Below are 16,577 nucleotides of genomic sequence, written 5' to 3'. Positions count from 1 at the left end.
AAGAAGATCGCAGGAAATGACGACAGAACAGCTCACAACATCTCACACCGTGTCAGATGTTGGTTATGTTGGGGAGGTCGAGATAAATCATATTGTTTGGTAGATGCAGTTTGAACTGGATCTGAATTATTCTTTTGTATTTGGTGGTTTGTGTCCCAGCCGTCGATCAGCAACTATATATCCATAATCCACCAGTTAAAGGAAATACAACTAATGTGTTGTTATATTAGCTGTACAATTGACCACATATGGTGTTCTTTGCTTCCATACCTCCTGTGTTTTACGAGCAACTTATCAAGTCTTGGCAAACGGCATAAAACACAATTAAACATGATAGTATATAAAACCATGCTCGTATCTACAACCTATAGAAATGCAAAACGGCATCAGTTTAGACATAATTCTGTCCTCCTGCTTACCGCATCATTTATGAGAATACATGTCATAACATTAACACAACATATTCAAGGTGGTTTTAAATAACATATCCGTATTTATTTATTTCTTCTTAGTTATGTTGTTGTGTGCACTGAGGAGTCGCAAACAGGCGTTTGTTTAATCAATGTTTGAAAATGAATTCATATATAATAAATGAGGTAACATTTTATTTATGGTATTTTCTCCACATATTTCTCTCCATTCTTCCTTCTGCCAACGGTGTCGCAGTTTCTCGTCTCTCTCGTTTTTGTGCTTAGTGCGTACGCATGGGTTAGAGTTTGCGTGGAGGACCGCACATTTTCCCTTCAAGTTAGTATTTTATAAATCGCAAACATTGCGTAGAAACTGGCGTACGTCATTTTTTGAGCGTATATCCCTTTATAAATGAGGCCCCTGCCCTGATGAATGGAAGTGCACTCTGTTTTACTTCTGCTCCAGCCTGGTGCATGGGCTCCGTATGTCACCGGCGTGAGACAAAGTCATATCATCTCATTTTCTGTTTTCACCACGCTTGGTCCAGCACCTGGGAATTTTTTGACAGGCACATTATTTTCCGACTTGACTGAGGCAAATTGTTACGTGAATCAAATAATTTTAAGATGTAAAATAATAAATCATTTTTCAGATCTTCAATTATTTGTTGTAATGCTATATCAAAGTGCTCCATTTTGCAGCCTGGCTCTTCATTATATACATTTGTTGTTGCCAATATTTGACTTGGATTATAAAGTGGGTCCATCAATATTAGATTCGTTTTCGGCATGTTTGGCCATGGAAATGAGCTGGTTACATATTAAGTGGTTTACATTACATTTCATTCAGCTGAGGCTTGTATCCAGAGCGACTTAGAACAAGCACATTCAACCATAAGCAAAAAAACTCAAAAGCAAGAATCCTGAAGGTACATTATTTATATATAATTCAATGTATTTTCTATTGTGAATTTGTATACTGCTAGTCTCAATTTAAAAATTGTATTTTGAATTTGTAGTCTTACTATATATACTTGCCACTATTGTTCATATTTATTATATTTGTATCTTATTGTATCTTTTAAATGCTCTTCATATGACCTCTGGTGTTTTTTGAGTGCTCCCGGCTCTGCATCTATGGAGCCTCAACCCGCGGTGCGTCACACAACCACAAACTATGCTTTAATCCTCAGCAACTCCTGTAGCCAGCTCTTGAACTGCAAACCGCATCACTATCGTTCATAGGTCAGCAGGTGTATCAGAGCCTTTTCACTGAAAATAGCTGCAGTTTTTATCATCAATATTTACTGGATAACCAAATCATGATTGCAAATCAAATGTCCAGGGGCCTCATTTATAAAGGGATATACGCTCAAAAAATGGCGTACGGCAGTTTCTACGCAATGTTTGCGATTTATAAAGTACTAACTTGACTGGAAAATGTGCGGTCCTCCACGCAAACTCTAACCCATGCGTACGCACTAAAGCACAACAACGGGAGAGACGAGAAACTGCGACACCGTTGGCAGAAGGAAGAATGGAGAGAAATATGTGGAGAAAATACCATAAATAAAATATTACCTCTCATTTATCATATATGAATTCATTTTCAAACATTGATTAAAGCCAATCTTAAAATGATTAAACAAACGCCTGTTCGCGACTCCTCAGTGCACACTAAAACATAACTTGGAGAAATAAATAAATACGGATATGTTATTTAAAACCACCTCGAATATGTTGTGTTAATGTTATAAAATGTTTTCTCAAATGATGTGGTAAGCAGGAGGACATAATTACGTCTAAACTGATGCCGTTTTGCATTTCTATAGGTTGTGGATACGAGCATGGTTTTATATACTATCATGTTTAATCGTGTTTTATGACATTTGCCAAGACTTGATAAGTTGCTCGTAAAACACAGAAGGTATGGAAACTAAGAACACCATATGTGGTAAATTGTACAGCTAATATTACACAACACATTGGTTGTATTTCCTTTAACTGGTGGATATAGAGTTGCTGCGGGGAGGGGGGGGGGGGGTTGAGATGCACAGGCTGCAGTGGAGACGCTGCGCACAGCTGATCGACAGCTGGGAAACAAACCACTAAATACAAAAACATAATTCAGATCCAGTCGTCATGACTCCACTCCGGAGGGATTCCCCGATCATTTCTTACAGTCTCATCAAGGGGGTGTCTCCTGTCCCCGGTACAAACACACGGCCTGAGGAAGGCTGTGTATTGTTTTTGTCATTAACCTTTTTCGGACCACTTATTTATTTATTTTGGTGACGATCCGACCTCCATGCTGCTACTCTGGTTCAAACGGCATCCACCAAACAATATGATTTATCTCGACCTCCCCAAAATCTGACACGGTGTGAGATGTCTTTTTTAGCTGTTCTGTCGTCATTTCCTGCGATCTTCTTCATAAAGTCAGTCAAAATGAATGAATGGGCATTTCTTTGACTATTTATAGGCAAATATGGGCGTTACGTGAAGCCCGCAAAAGCTGCACCGCATTTCGAGTCGATTGTGATTTATAAAGGGAAACCGGCGTAGGAAGTGCCGTACGCACTTTCCTCGCCGGTACGCAATGTTTGGTGAATCGGAAAATGTCGGAACATTTCTGTACCTATTTTTTGGATTTCTACTACGTAAGCAACCTTCCCACGTGAATCCTACGCACAACGTTATAAATGAGGCCCCAGGTGTTTTTTCCCCAAAACCCCAGGAACATAAACGATTAAGCTCAGAATTCCGCAACAGACTTGTCACCAAACATTTCCCATGTACTGAGAATAATGAGCTGGATGATAAGATGACAGCTTCAAAACAAAACACAAATAATTGGCGTTATCAACAAGCCTGAGAAACATATGTTGTAGCATCTGGTCCAGGAAGTGATCTGCTGTCAGATAGTTTGACTCTTAGTTTGAGATATGTTCGACAGTTTTACACCTCAGCTCCACGCTCACATGTCCAACAGATCTTGTTCTTTTTTTAATACCTTTTTATTACAGAAAACCTGATCATACAAGGGGGCAATCTAACGTAGCATACATTTGCACGGGAGGTTAAATTGCAATCAATGGAGGTGTAGAGATCCCCAGGGGTCAGTTACAGTTTCATTAGAGGAGCAGAGAGCCTCACAGTGACCCGTGGACTCACATCACACACTGAGCCGACACACTCACTGCCAGGACACTCTGCTGTCAGAAGCTCTGTGATGTCAGGCTGCTAATATCCACACCAATGGCCGAAAACGATGTTTTGCAACAGTTCACCACATTTGGACTCAACCAAAGTCCACTTACCAGCTTTTTTCTGACTATTAGAAAATTGAAAGTGGCTCAGTTGTCAAGACCTAATAATAAAACGTTGGCCATTTAAAATGACTAATACATCTAGCTCTGAGACACCTCCACAGTTAGTTAGGTTAAGATACGTTTGTCAAGTATTTAATAACAATATAAACAACATTTTCCCTGAAATATATGTTTTTATAGTTACAAATTCTACATTATAAATTGCTTTCTTTTTGTGCAACTAAATGTCCACCCTATAAGCTTTTAACACAATTGTGTGTTTTGATGATTACAAATGTGTATGTGTTGGACAGTGTTCACCTATTGAGCAAAATTATATACAAATGTGTTATCTTATGGATCACTATTTAAAAACATTGAATCGATTTTATTAAAATAGTTTTGTGTTTTTTTTGTTTTTAGCTCGATTTTATATAATCTGATTACCTCAATGGAAATACAATGTGTTTAGATTTATAAATGTAAACTAATGAAGAAGAATCCTATAATTCATTACAATATGGACTCCTTAATGGAGCCAAATATAACATATAAATAAATATGTAGCATTAAGTCCACAAAAAACTCCATATAAATCTTTCCAAAGTTGGATCAATAATGTGCTTTAAATGAAAAAAGCAGTCAGTAGTCAGCGCTAAGATTGTCCTTCACACATCATGCTGTTAGGAAATAAACACAAGACTGATGCCGTCTGTCAGCATGTTGGGAACACATGCCACTGGGAAATTAGATCCCACTGACGCTGTTTTACAGAAACTCTGCTATTAATGCAGTCATTAGTCTAAATGATTGAGTCATATTGCAGCACTTGTATGCAGGTTTAGGGTTGAATTTATATGTAAATGCATTTGTTCCCTGCGTAATATTTGTCAACACATCATTTGCTGAAATGAGATGTGGGATGTTTGGGGAGGGATATTGATTACAACTGGGATTGTTAAACTCTGGAGAATAAGTCCAATTTTGTTGCAACACGGTTTCTGTGAAATAAACAGAAGATTTCTTTACTGATTTTCCCTTTGACGTAATAGAATGTTTTTTTTATTTATTCTCAGTGTAAACCTGTAGAGATGGCCTGAAAATAAAAAAAGTACTCGGCAATGGTGAAAGCTGTTCTATTAGTATATATTATCTCTGTATGACAAGTCAAAATTAACATTCCTTCAAACATTATGTTAAAAACCTGTTAAGCCCTTAGCCTGTTTTTCAGGTCTCAGGCTCGAAAATGACATACCCAGAACAAATTACCATAACTACACTTCTAAAAGGGTTAAATGAATAATCCTTTTTCTCAAAGTAATGATAAACCTGTGAGTTGGATGTAGAACATTCAGAATCAATATAGATGTTTTTTATTTTAAAGAAAATTCAGATTGAACATGGTAAAAAACTGTAAATTATAGTGTCCGTCAAAAAATATTTTGTATTTATAGTGAAAACTAACCTTGGATGATGGGTTAGTAGACTAAAAGCTTTAGGAATCCAAAGTACAACATATATTAAGTACCCTGTATCAAGATTGAAGCAAAACAAGTGGGGGCCATTTGGGTGGATTTTCCTTATCTCTGGCCCCCCTTGCTCGATTTTGACATGTGACATCTCTTTCTGACCGTTAGAGCCAATAGAATCGAAGGGGAATCGTCCCGCACACACTCATGTTAAAAATAAAAGATGGCGTCTTCGCGCAAGCAGTTTTGCTCCAGAGCGAAGCTGTCTCTATAGCAGGGGTGGGGAACCTTTTTCCTCTCAAGGGCCATTTAAAAGTTTTCAACATCCTCCGAGGGCCGTACAAATGATTGACCTCTGCTTAAAAATACTAAAATCACAGCCCACTCATTTCACCTTTCTTTCATGCTGTGCAAAGAAAAAGCAACCTCTTAATCCAGATATCTTGCCATGACTCACGCATGCACGTGCACGGTTGTGGCATGACCACCAACACAGAAAGATATGGACACAAGATGTGTGCAAATGTATTTAGACTCCTGTGAACATGATTTAAGTGGGGGGGACCTAACCTCCTCTAGGGGGGTTCGGGGGGCATGCTCCCCCGGGAAAATTTGTTTTTTTAAATGTTGAAGTTAAAAACATCAATCTGGTGCACTTTGAGAGCAACATGAGGAGATCTATGGATACATCTCTCAACACCCAGATGAAACAAAAAAAACAAAAACTGCAGCATGTGTACGGCTCCTTATGGGTACTGCAATTTTTGGAAGTGCCGGAGCTGAGCGGCGTTCTGGTGCTCCCCGTCAGAACTACACTCCTGTCAGACGAGACATATACAGATGTAGCACTCCAGATCAGACTCAAATGGGTGTGTCCCAGTCAAAAGCCCAGCGGATGCCAGTGGCTGGGGGTGTTTCCAAATTGCTAGAGGGCGTTGCCCAATTTCCCCATTTGTTCAATTACAGGATTTAACCATGAGATGGCGCTTCATTCACAAAATACACAATGGGTGTTGTAGAAACATCAATATTTTAGATTAAATAAAGTATATAGTTTGCTTTATGCAGTATATTTCCTGTAATATTGTACAGTAGATTGAAGTAAATCAACTTATACATTAAGATAAGATAAGATGGACCTTTATTAATCCCGTGGGGAAATTCAGTAGTTCAAACAGCAACAGGGTGAGAGTGAAAAACAGGACAGCACAGATTCACACAGATTAATAAAATCAAAAATAAGATGAGCGATAAAAAATAATAATAATATTGAGAAACTATGAAATAAGAAATGAATAAAATTAAAATGTAATTATCATATATTATAATGTATTGTATTATTAAGTAATATCATACATTAACCCCATTATAGCAGATGCCACATTGAATGGATGAACACATGTATGCATCAATAATTACAACAGAGTATTTCTAAATACAAGTTGTAAAAATACTTATATGTATTTAATATTAACCCTTTGGAGTCGACCGTCACGCCGGCGTGATCAGATCACATGACCTGTTCAAGCCGGTGCCGCATAAAAACAACAGTCCGGACAACATTTCCGTGTGTTTCTGTCGAAAGTACTGGCTTGAAACTATATCCCAGTCTTTGTTTCATGCAAAAAGACCCAGTAAACACGGAGATACGATGATATAAAGTTAATACATTTCAAAAGTATGAAATATGGAAGCACATATTTGAATATCTTCGCCGAATTTGATCATTTTACGAAACGGAAAATACTGGAAACTGTAGATCCTGCTCAACAGGATGTATATGTGTATTTCTGTCGAAAGTACTGGCTTGAAACTATATGCCAGTCTTTGTTTCATGCAAAAATACCCAATAAACACGGACATACGATGATATAAAGTTAATACAGATATATTTCAGAAGTATGAATAATGGAAGCACATATTTTAATATCTTCGCCGTATTTTATCATTTTACGAAACGGAAAATACTGGAAACTGTAGATTCTGCTCAACAGGATGTATTTACCAGGGAGGGGGTGAGGTAATCAGGTAAACGGAGTGATACGAAATGAGACGAAGGGGGACGGCGGGAACCGAAGAGAGACGGCGGGAAATGGAGAGAGACGAAGATATACGAAGACAGGCGGCGGGAGACGAAGAGAGGCTGCGGGAGACTGCGATTGAAGTAAAGTGACAGACAAACATTGATAATTTAGATATAGTTAGATAGATTTAGAGTTTTGAAGACTCAACTATGATGAAGAGAACTCTGAACGTGAGTCAAGCTTTAAGCTTGTTTTTTGACATGGAGGAGGAGGAACCTGTGATGTTGCCCTCTGTGTCGTAGTTGACAGAAATCGCTTTGAAGCGTGGCACAGATAAAGACAGAAAAAACAGATTTTTGTACATAATGTGTATATATATATATATATATTTGTATTATATTTATAATAACACTTTTGCCTTATCAGAATGAAATCCCATGCTACCTCAATCAAACATTCACATTATCATAGTGAGATCCCATGTATATATTTCCAGCTTTTAAATGGTTTCGTTGTGTATGTTTGTGTTGTGAAAAATAAAATCATTTTCAAAATCTGTTTTTACGTTTTTGTTGTGATTTTGGGTCCAAAATGTTCATATAGTAGAAGATCACCTACATCCAAACGAAATAAATATAATTAATTATGATGAATATGTTAAGTCTTGTTCATTGTTTTTCACTTTTATTAAATGTTTGATATTTCCGGTGGAAATGGTGGACTATCGGACATTCAAAATGCAGCATATTTCCCCAAGTGTCTGTCAAAATGCATTTTACGTTTCTAACTTGCAATATCAATATTTCAGCTCTCTTCACTCCAGAAAAGCGATCTCCCTGTGTGCGGGGGATCACAGGAGGGGGGGGGGGGGGGGGGAGAGCTGTGGAATGTGGCCAATGGCCAATTAGTTTTAAACAAAGGGTCCCCTACATACATAGGAAACATGGGGGGGGTTGGGGCATGGTCGGCGGTGTGGAAATTGATGTGAGTTATTGTACCAAAGAAATGAGGCAGCATATTTTTGGTATGTTCATTTTAATGTCACCCATCTATAGGAGGTGTATTACATCATGTCATCTCTAATATATGTGTGGGTTTATACATTCCTGTGTGTTAATAGTTGAAGGAACAAAAAGTACATTTTTCCTCTACCATATAGAGAGGTTTTTTATAGATTCCTGAAACAATGTTCCCTTTTTCTTAAAAGTAGATTAGCGGAATAGTCTTTTTGTTTGACTTTTTACCTGTTTATCAAAAGAGTGTTTTAAGCTATTTGTGAAGAGGGAAGATGCAGAATTAATGGTGATTTCTGTTTTGAGTGAAAAGATTATCCCAGAGTGTTTTTCTGGGTTAAACCATCGATAGGCTTTGCAAATTGGGAGAGACATTTTCCCTGATTTTAATGATGTGCATCCTGCAGGCCTTCTCAACACCTGTGGCTTTCATAGCTGCCCGCGCTGATTCCCTGTGAGACAGCGTGTTGGTATCTCCCAAATGAAACCCCCACCCCTTTCTGTTGGTTTTGGGACGTGCAACTTGTTGCTTCGTCCTCTCTTCTCGCGCGGCTCGGACCGGGAGGTCGGGGCAGCCCGTGAACAAGGCCAGGAGTAGGCATACTCCTGACATTACGCATATGATATGGCTTTGTATGGTAATGTATTATATGGTATTGCATTATTACCTTTTATGATTAAAACAGATTTTTGTTTAACCCTCGTCCTGGTTGTTTTGAGTGTTCCTTCTTTTAAAGCAAGCTCATTAGGAACAGCGCGGAGAAAAGTAGTCCCAAACTCCTTCAAGCAGACGGAAAAAATCAAACGTTTGCCTGTAAACTGTGTCCGCCCGGTTTGAAAAAGCAAGTCCGTACATCAAACCTTAAACGGCACATTGAGAATAAGCACACGACTAGCCTTTCACGGCATGTGCAAGTGGCGAATAAAAAAGAGAGCCAAAAAAGATCCACTACCACCCAAATCCCATTAACATCGTACAGGAGACGAATAATAGCTTGCAGCAACGTATTGAAAAAATAACTATAAACTATAAATTAGTTCATTTTTGAAACCATGAACTTTAGTTCAACATTTTGAATTATGAACTATGAACTGAACTAGTTCATGTAGAAAGTGAACTTTCCCAACACTGCCCACGGGACCGCGCTGCCCGGCACGTTCATGTGATGTGACGTGTTCAGCACTACATGCGTTCGTCTTTACCCATGGATGCACAATAACAACGGACCCATATCGCCTTACTGCCATCCCACGGAGCTGTAATAATGGATATATTGTACATGTTTGCTGTAATTCATCATTTGTAAAATATGATACTACATGGGCTGTATGATGTAAATCTTGTACCGTAAATGTTGTATTAAATAAAGTTAATAATATTACCGACGTAGATTAACGTTCCTGTAGCTTCTTATTGCACTTGCAATATACCATTAAGAGTTGAACGTAGCTGTTTGCTATTAGGCCGACCATAGACATATAAAGAGTAGACGCCGCATTGGCTGCTGGGACGCAAGAAATACGGCCGCCATCTTGGACCGGTCACCCTACAGACATTCTACCCATAGACAGCAGAGGTTTCAAGATGCCAGAGCACTGTGCAGCATATTGCTGTGCAAATCGGCGGACGATTGCGAACAGGGGTCGGGGGATTACTTTTCACAAGTAAGATTCAACATTATAATTGGTTGTATTTTGTAAATAGAATATTATTGTACTGTATTGATGTCCGCCAGCGAAATCGTAGCCAGCAAACATTATGTTCATGGCCAACTGAGACTTTATAAATCGCTGCTGTAACAAGTGAATTTCCCCGTTGTGGGATGAATAAAGTAAAATCTAATCTAATCTATCTAGGAAGAAGAAGGAAGAAAATAAGCTTGACCTCCTTCTTAAAATGTTTTTGTGTTGACTCTCAAATCTCCCGTTTTTATTTTGAAGGTTTCCCAAAGACAAAGATATGAGAAAGAAGTGGGAAGTTGCTTTGAGGAGGGAAGGGTTCACTGCAAGCGAGTCATCCGTGATTTGCAGTGAGCATTTTAAGCAGGACGAGTTTGACAATAGTAGGTGTATCATCATAAGGCTATTAGCATTCAGAAATGTAAATATTCTATTATCAATAACGTGTGTGTGTGTGTGTGTGTGTGTGTGTGTGTGTGTGTGTGTGTGTGTGTGTGTGTGTGTGTGTGTGTGTGTGTGTGTGTGTGTGTGTGTGTGTGTGTGTGTGTGTGTGTGTGTGTGTGGGTGTGTGTGTGTGTGTGTGTGTGTGTGTGTGTGTGTGTGTGTGTGTGTGTGTGTGTGTGTGTGTGTGTGTGTGTGTGTGTGTGTGTGTGTGTGTGTGTGTGTGTGTGTGTGTGTGTGTGTGTGTGAAGAGCTGACAGTTGAATCCAGTGACTGACAGAACATCAAACTTAGAGCCAGCCTCCTTACTTGTTTGTGTCAAAGGAGATTCATATCAAAAGAAAAACATTCCAGCACACAGGGAGCGGCTGGATTATATTATCAGTCCTTCCTCGTTCTTTATTTCTTTCACCCTCATCATATTTCGTTCCTCTTCCAGGTTCGTCAGGCGGCAGCTAAAGGCAACTGCTGCTTTGGAACAATCGACACCTGGCTGCTGTTCAAACTCACCAAAGGTGGGTGCGGCGTGTGAAGTGCAGCACATATGAATGTTGTGTTTTGACATTTCTCATAAGAACAGTACAGTCAGTCATCTATAATTTGTGGATTGTATTTCCATTGAACCTAGAACAGGACGTTAAATCCTCAACTGAATGTTCTTTGTTCCAAATCCTATTGCATCACTGATTGTCTAACATTTTGTATTGAACTCCTGTGGGAAAGGAGGGGTTACCAGGACGACCAGGCTAAATATGGATGTGTTTCACTCATGTTGGATGACATGGCCATCAGAAAACATGTGCAATATAATCCACATAACCAGTCAATGTCTGCTTTTGTCGACATGGGTGATGGAAACAATGAGACCGATGCTGCTACTGAGGCTCTTGTGTTCATGGTGGTTGGCCTACACGGACATTGGAAGGCTCCCATTGCATATTACCTGACGAAGTCTTTGTCACCTGAAACACAAAGGGTCCTAATCTAAATCTAAAATCTAATCTAATCTATCTAGGAAGAAGAAGGAAGAAAATAAGCTTGACCTCCTTCTTAAAATGTTTTTGTGTTGACTCTCAAATCTCCCGTTTTTATTTTGAAGGTTTCCCAAAGACAAAGATATGAGAAAGAGGTTCTCAGTCATGCTTTGGAGGAGCCGCATGCACGGGGCATTCGGGTGTCATGAGCAACTTTGTGTAAATATGGTTTGGGCGGGGTGGTGTCATGTTCTTGTGTTTAACTTGAACATTTACATTTTTTATATAGATGTAGAAGTACATTTTCATTTTTTATGACATAGATATTCATTTTTACTGATATATAACTTCTGTCTATGTATAATGTATTATTGTTTCTTCATTTTTCAACTTATTAAAATAGCTGAGTATAGGCCTACACAATATGCTTCTCTATCATATATAGACCATTAGTGTTTTTTTTATGTGTGTGGGTGTATATATTATATATCGTGTGTCTTTTGCAAAATACCTATCATACATAACATAGGCTATCAAATACCAGAATATTCTATTGCTGTTAAGCCTACTATGAATATTAAAATACGCCGAATCATGTGTCCAGTATCATGCCTACATATGACGTTTGCAGAAAACCCCCCCCCCGTGAAAATCAGTTTTGTATTCAGCGAGTTATGATTGATAAAATGCGCTGACACTTCATTGCGCCTGCCAGACAGATTACACTGAGTGGAGCGGGTGACCGGTCCAAGATGGCGGCCCCACGGCTCGTCAGCGCCAATAGGCAGCAGCGGTCGATGCGGCGTCTACTCTTTATATGTCTATGAGGCCGACTATATATTAAGTCGTCATATTTATACATATATCAATAAAGATATGTGTCAAAGCTCTAATCAAATTAACAGTTGTATTAATTATAATTGTATATGTATATTGCCTGTGTTGTATATGTATACACACAAATGAACAACCTTGTGTTTTTTCAAAAGTTTTACAAGTTGTATTGTAGTGTTTATTTTAGTGTTTTATTCTTATCCACATTTTGATTTCAAAGCACAGGACAGGATAATGCTGGGTACAACATCACGCTCAACAGTGAAGCTGGCAATGCTGAACAAAACCAGTTATAATATTTATTCCGCTGAAAAAGTGAAAGCTTTACGAAAATGTAATTAAAAATACATAATCATTTCAGGTAGAAATTAGCATTTTATATAGAAATTCACAAATATAAGAAATGAAAACACATGTACCTCTGATGGCTGGCATAGTAGAACTAGGTGAACAAAATAGTGACAACAAATGTTAATACAATTTATATAGATTAAAAGGTTATTTTAATATTGATTACAATTATTCTATTAAAGAATCCATCCATCCATCCATTCATCTTCTCCCGCTTATCCGTGGTCGGGTCGCGGGGGTAGCAGTTCCAGCAGAGAGCCCCAAACTTTCTTTTCCCTGGCGACATCAACCAGCTCTGACTGGGGGATCCCAAGGCGCTCCCAGGCCAGCGAAGAGATATAATCCCTCCACCTGGTCCTAGGTCTACCCCTTGGTCTCTTCCCAGCTGGACGTGCCTGGAACACCTCCCTAGGGAGGCGCCCAGGTGGCATCCTAACTAGGTGCCCGAACCACCTCAACTGGCTTCTTTCGACGCGAAGGAGGAGCGGCTCAACTCCGAGTCCCTCCCTGATGACCGAACTTCTCACCTTATCCCTAAGGGAGACACCAGCCACCCGGCGGAGGAAACCCATCTCGGCCGCTTGTATCCGCGATCTCGTTCTTTCGGTCATGACCCATCCTTCATGACCATAGGTGAGGGTAGGAACGAAAATGGCCCGGTAGACAGAGAGCTTTGCCTTCTGGCTCAGCTCCCTTTTCGTCACAACGGTGCGGTAAAGCGACTGCAGTACCGCTCCCGCTGCTCCGATTCTCCGGCCCATCTCACGCTCCATTGTTCCCTCACTCGAGAACAAGACCCCGAGATACTTGAACTCCTTCACTTGGGGTAAGGACTCATTCCCTACTTGGAGTGGACAGTCCATCGGTTTCCTGCTGAGAACCATGGCCTCAGATTTGGAGGTGCTGATCCTCATCCCAGCCGCTTCACACTCGGTTGCGAACCGATCCAGTGAGTGCTGAAGGTCGCAGACCGATGAAGCCATCAGAACCACATCATCTGCAAAAAGCAGATTAAAGAATCCACCAAACATTATCTACAGGAAAGCCCTCTGAAGGCATGTTATGGTTTGAAAAAAGTTGAGGATGGGGTCCAGACAGTTCAATCAGGAGAGACTTCATTTTGTTTAAAGAACATTTATTGACACATGTCATATGATAAATGTTGAAAGAGAGGCTGAATTTAGCGCAGCCCAGACCTAAACCCCCCGTGCCCCTCCCCCTTCACACGCGGTCACGTTTAGTGTTCACTGTCACGTCACTGAGGCTAAAGAGACAACACTTTATATATACAGTCTATGCTAACAACCGACAACAGTTTGCTCCAAAAGGTAAGAGACGAAAACATATTTATGTTCTAACCTGCCTCCTTAATGTCTGTATGTAATGTAACATATTCTCATATAAAAGAGTAAAATAAGCCAAACCACTCATCAGCAACCGCTACTGTGGCTCAGCTAATGTTGGGTGTTTGCACAGTAATTTTCCATACTTTTCATAGTTAACCAAAATGCTAGAAATGTATGCATGCCAGCAGTTCTGCAATGTTAACTCTGTATGCATTAGCTAACTTTCTAGAAACCAGACTTTGCATTTATAATTCGTTTTATATATATATATATATATTTGTATTTAAAATCTATAAATGTGAGATGAAAAAACAAAAAATTACATTTTTCACAACTAATTTCCAATGCAATGTCCCTACCATTGAAATCGACGATGCATACAGAATCTTCAAGAACACATTATTTTAAAGAGGCGTGAAGAGCTAATCATTTGTATTTTATTTATAGATGGCAGAAATAGCCGGATCGACATCCAGAGAGGAAATCCTGAAGGAAAGTGGGCCTCCCGCCATACTTGGACAAGGTGCTGTATAGTTTTTATAAGAATTTTTATTCATTTAGTTTCTGTATTTTTTTGACTGCATACCCTTTACTTTCATATGGCAAAAACAAATGTAGTGTACCTTATTTTTACATCTGATAAGTGAAATCAGTTGATTGTGACCTTATCACAAAAAGTCAGTGACTTGATACATCCTGCTTCATAATAATGCATGAAATTGTCATGCATTATTTAATGTAATATTATCTTAATCCTTATAAAGTTTCATAATGGTTCTATATACAAGTATAGAGTTATATGTAATAGGGATCGACCGATATGGCTTTTTGAAGGCCGATACCGATTATTAGTAATCAAGGAGACCGATAACCGATATTTGGAACCGATATACATTTGCAGTAAAATCAGAAAATCTTGGTGTCAAAATGTAGAATAACTCCAACACAACTTCTTTGAAATGCATGTAAGCATATATTATGTTTAATTAACTTTTAAACATCTTAAAACTGGTTTCCTCTCTGTGCCCTTTTCTTTAGTGCAGTCATCTGCTATGAGTTATGCGGCTTTCACACCAGCGCTTTTCAGTTTCTAGCTCCGAGCGGGAGCTTTTCTGCTTCAGCTCCGGTTTCCCTTTTCAGCTCCCGCTCTGTGCACACCGCCCACTGGCGCCCCAGAGCTGCCCTTGCTGCGTCATGACGTCACAGTTTACATCGCTGATTTGCCATCCAACGGCAGCCATTACGGCAGCTCACAACAACAACTGCGTCGGGTCGATGATCGTGTTGCTTTTAATCACACGAAGCCAGAATAAATTGAATAACGACTTCTCCAGCCTTATACTTTTCTCCAGAGTGCCGTGGTTCATTGTTTATTAATGTGTTTCTGCAGCATTTACCGACCGCTGCAGTGCTGCTCTTCCACGGAGTGTATTCTCCCGTTAGCTCCCGGTTAGCTCGCACTGCAGCGGCCGCTCTAAAGTATCCACTGTCCGACTCACACAAGCAGCTGATGCATATCCCCAGTTCCCTTAGCCTAAGTGAATGTGTGTCAGTCTGAATTGACGCTGTTTGGTATCACAACGCTGTTATGAAAGTTTCTCTGGTATAAAACGGGTGATGTTAGCATAGCAACCGAAGCTAAACTGACTACTTGCATCCGATAGCTGCAATAATACAAAACAACACGTCTGCCTCTCTCCACAATGATCGATAACTGTGAACGGATGGTCAAAGTAAGGCACAAATAAACAGAATCACACGAAGCCTGGTTAGTGTTGCCTGACTTTATAAAGTGTGTTTATAGGCACTACTGCTTGTAGGCAGGCATAACAGTCGACCCATGGGAGGTGGGTTTAGTTTCCTGCACGCCTCGACGTAAGAGAGACGTAAGCGACGTCACCTCTTAGCTCCAAAGCTCTTGCCTCTGGACCGACAATTTTTTGGAGCTGGAAATGAAGCGGATTCCGGAGCTAAGAGCCGGCGCAGCTCCAGTGTGAACTGGAAAACCCGGCGCTTTTCAGGCTCTAGCTCCGAGCCGGAGCTGAAAAGGCGCTGGTGTGAAAGGGGCATTAGAGAGAGACAAGAAGTGGGGCTGCAGGCTGACATGCTTAGCTAACAATGCTTAATTTATTATATCAAAACAATGCCTGTCTGTCTAGCATAACATCCCAATAAGCTGCTAGCAACTGCAAAACACTAGTGCTAGCTAATGTTTTGCAAACTATTAAAAGTGAGGCTATTACAGTAGACCTAACGTTAGTCTAGTAGCCTCACTTCTAATATTTTGCTAAACATTTGCTAAATACATTAGCTAATGAGCTTCACATATCAACCTGAAAAACTGCGAGGCTTCACTCGCAGCCCCCCCCCATCTTCAGTGTTGATTGACACTTCAGTAATAGCCTATCAGATAGCGCTGTGGGCGGGACATTGCTCGTGTACAGAGAGTGGTGACTGCAGCCAGAGAAACGGCCGCATCAGAGCCAAAGTGTTATCGGCAATTTTATAAAAAAAAGGCCGATACCGATAATTGGTCAAATGATGAATATCGGCCCCGATAATCGGTCGACCCCTAATATGTAATATAATATACAAATTAAACTTGTGTAGTCTTAAAAATATGATGAAAATGATATGACAACTCAGGCTACATGTACCGCCTTTTTCTAAAAGATGATCACCAGTAATAATAATAATTCCTTATATTTTTAATAATTCCTTATA

Source organism: Pseudochaenichthys georgianus, chromosome 23, assembly GCF_902827115.2.
Source record: "Pseudochaenichthys georgianus chromosome 23, fPseGeo1.2, whole genome shotgun sequence".
NCBI lineage: Eukaryota > Metazoa > Chordata > Actinopteri > Perciformes > Channichthyidae > Pseudochaenichthys > Pseudochaenichthys georgianus.
This window is presented reverse-complemented; position numbering follows the sequence as displayed.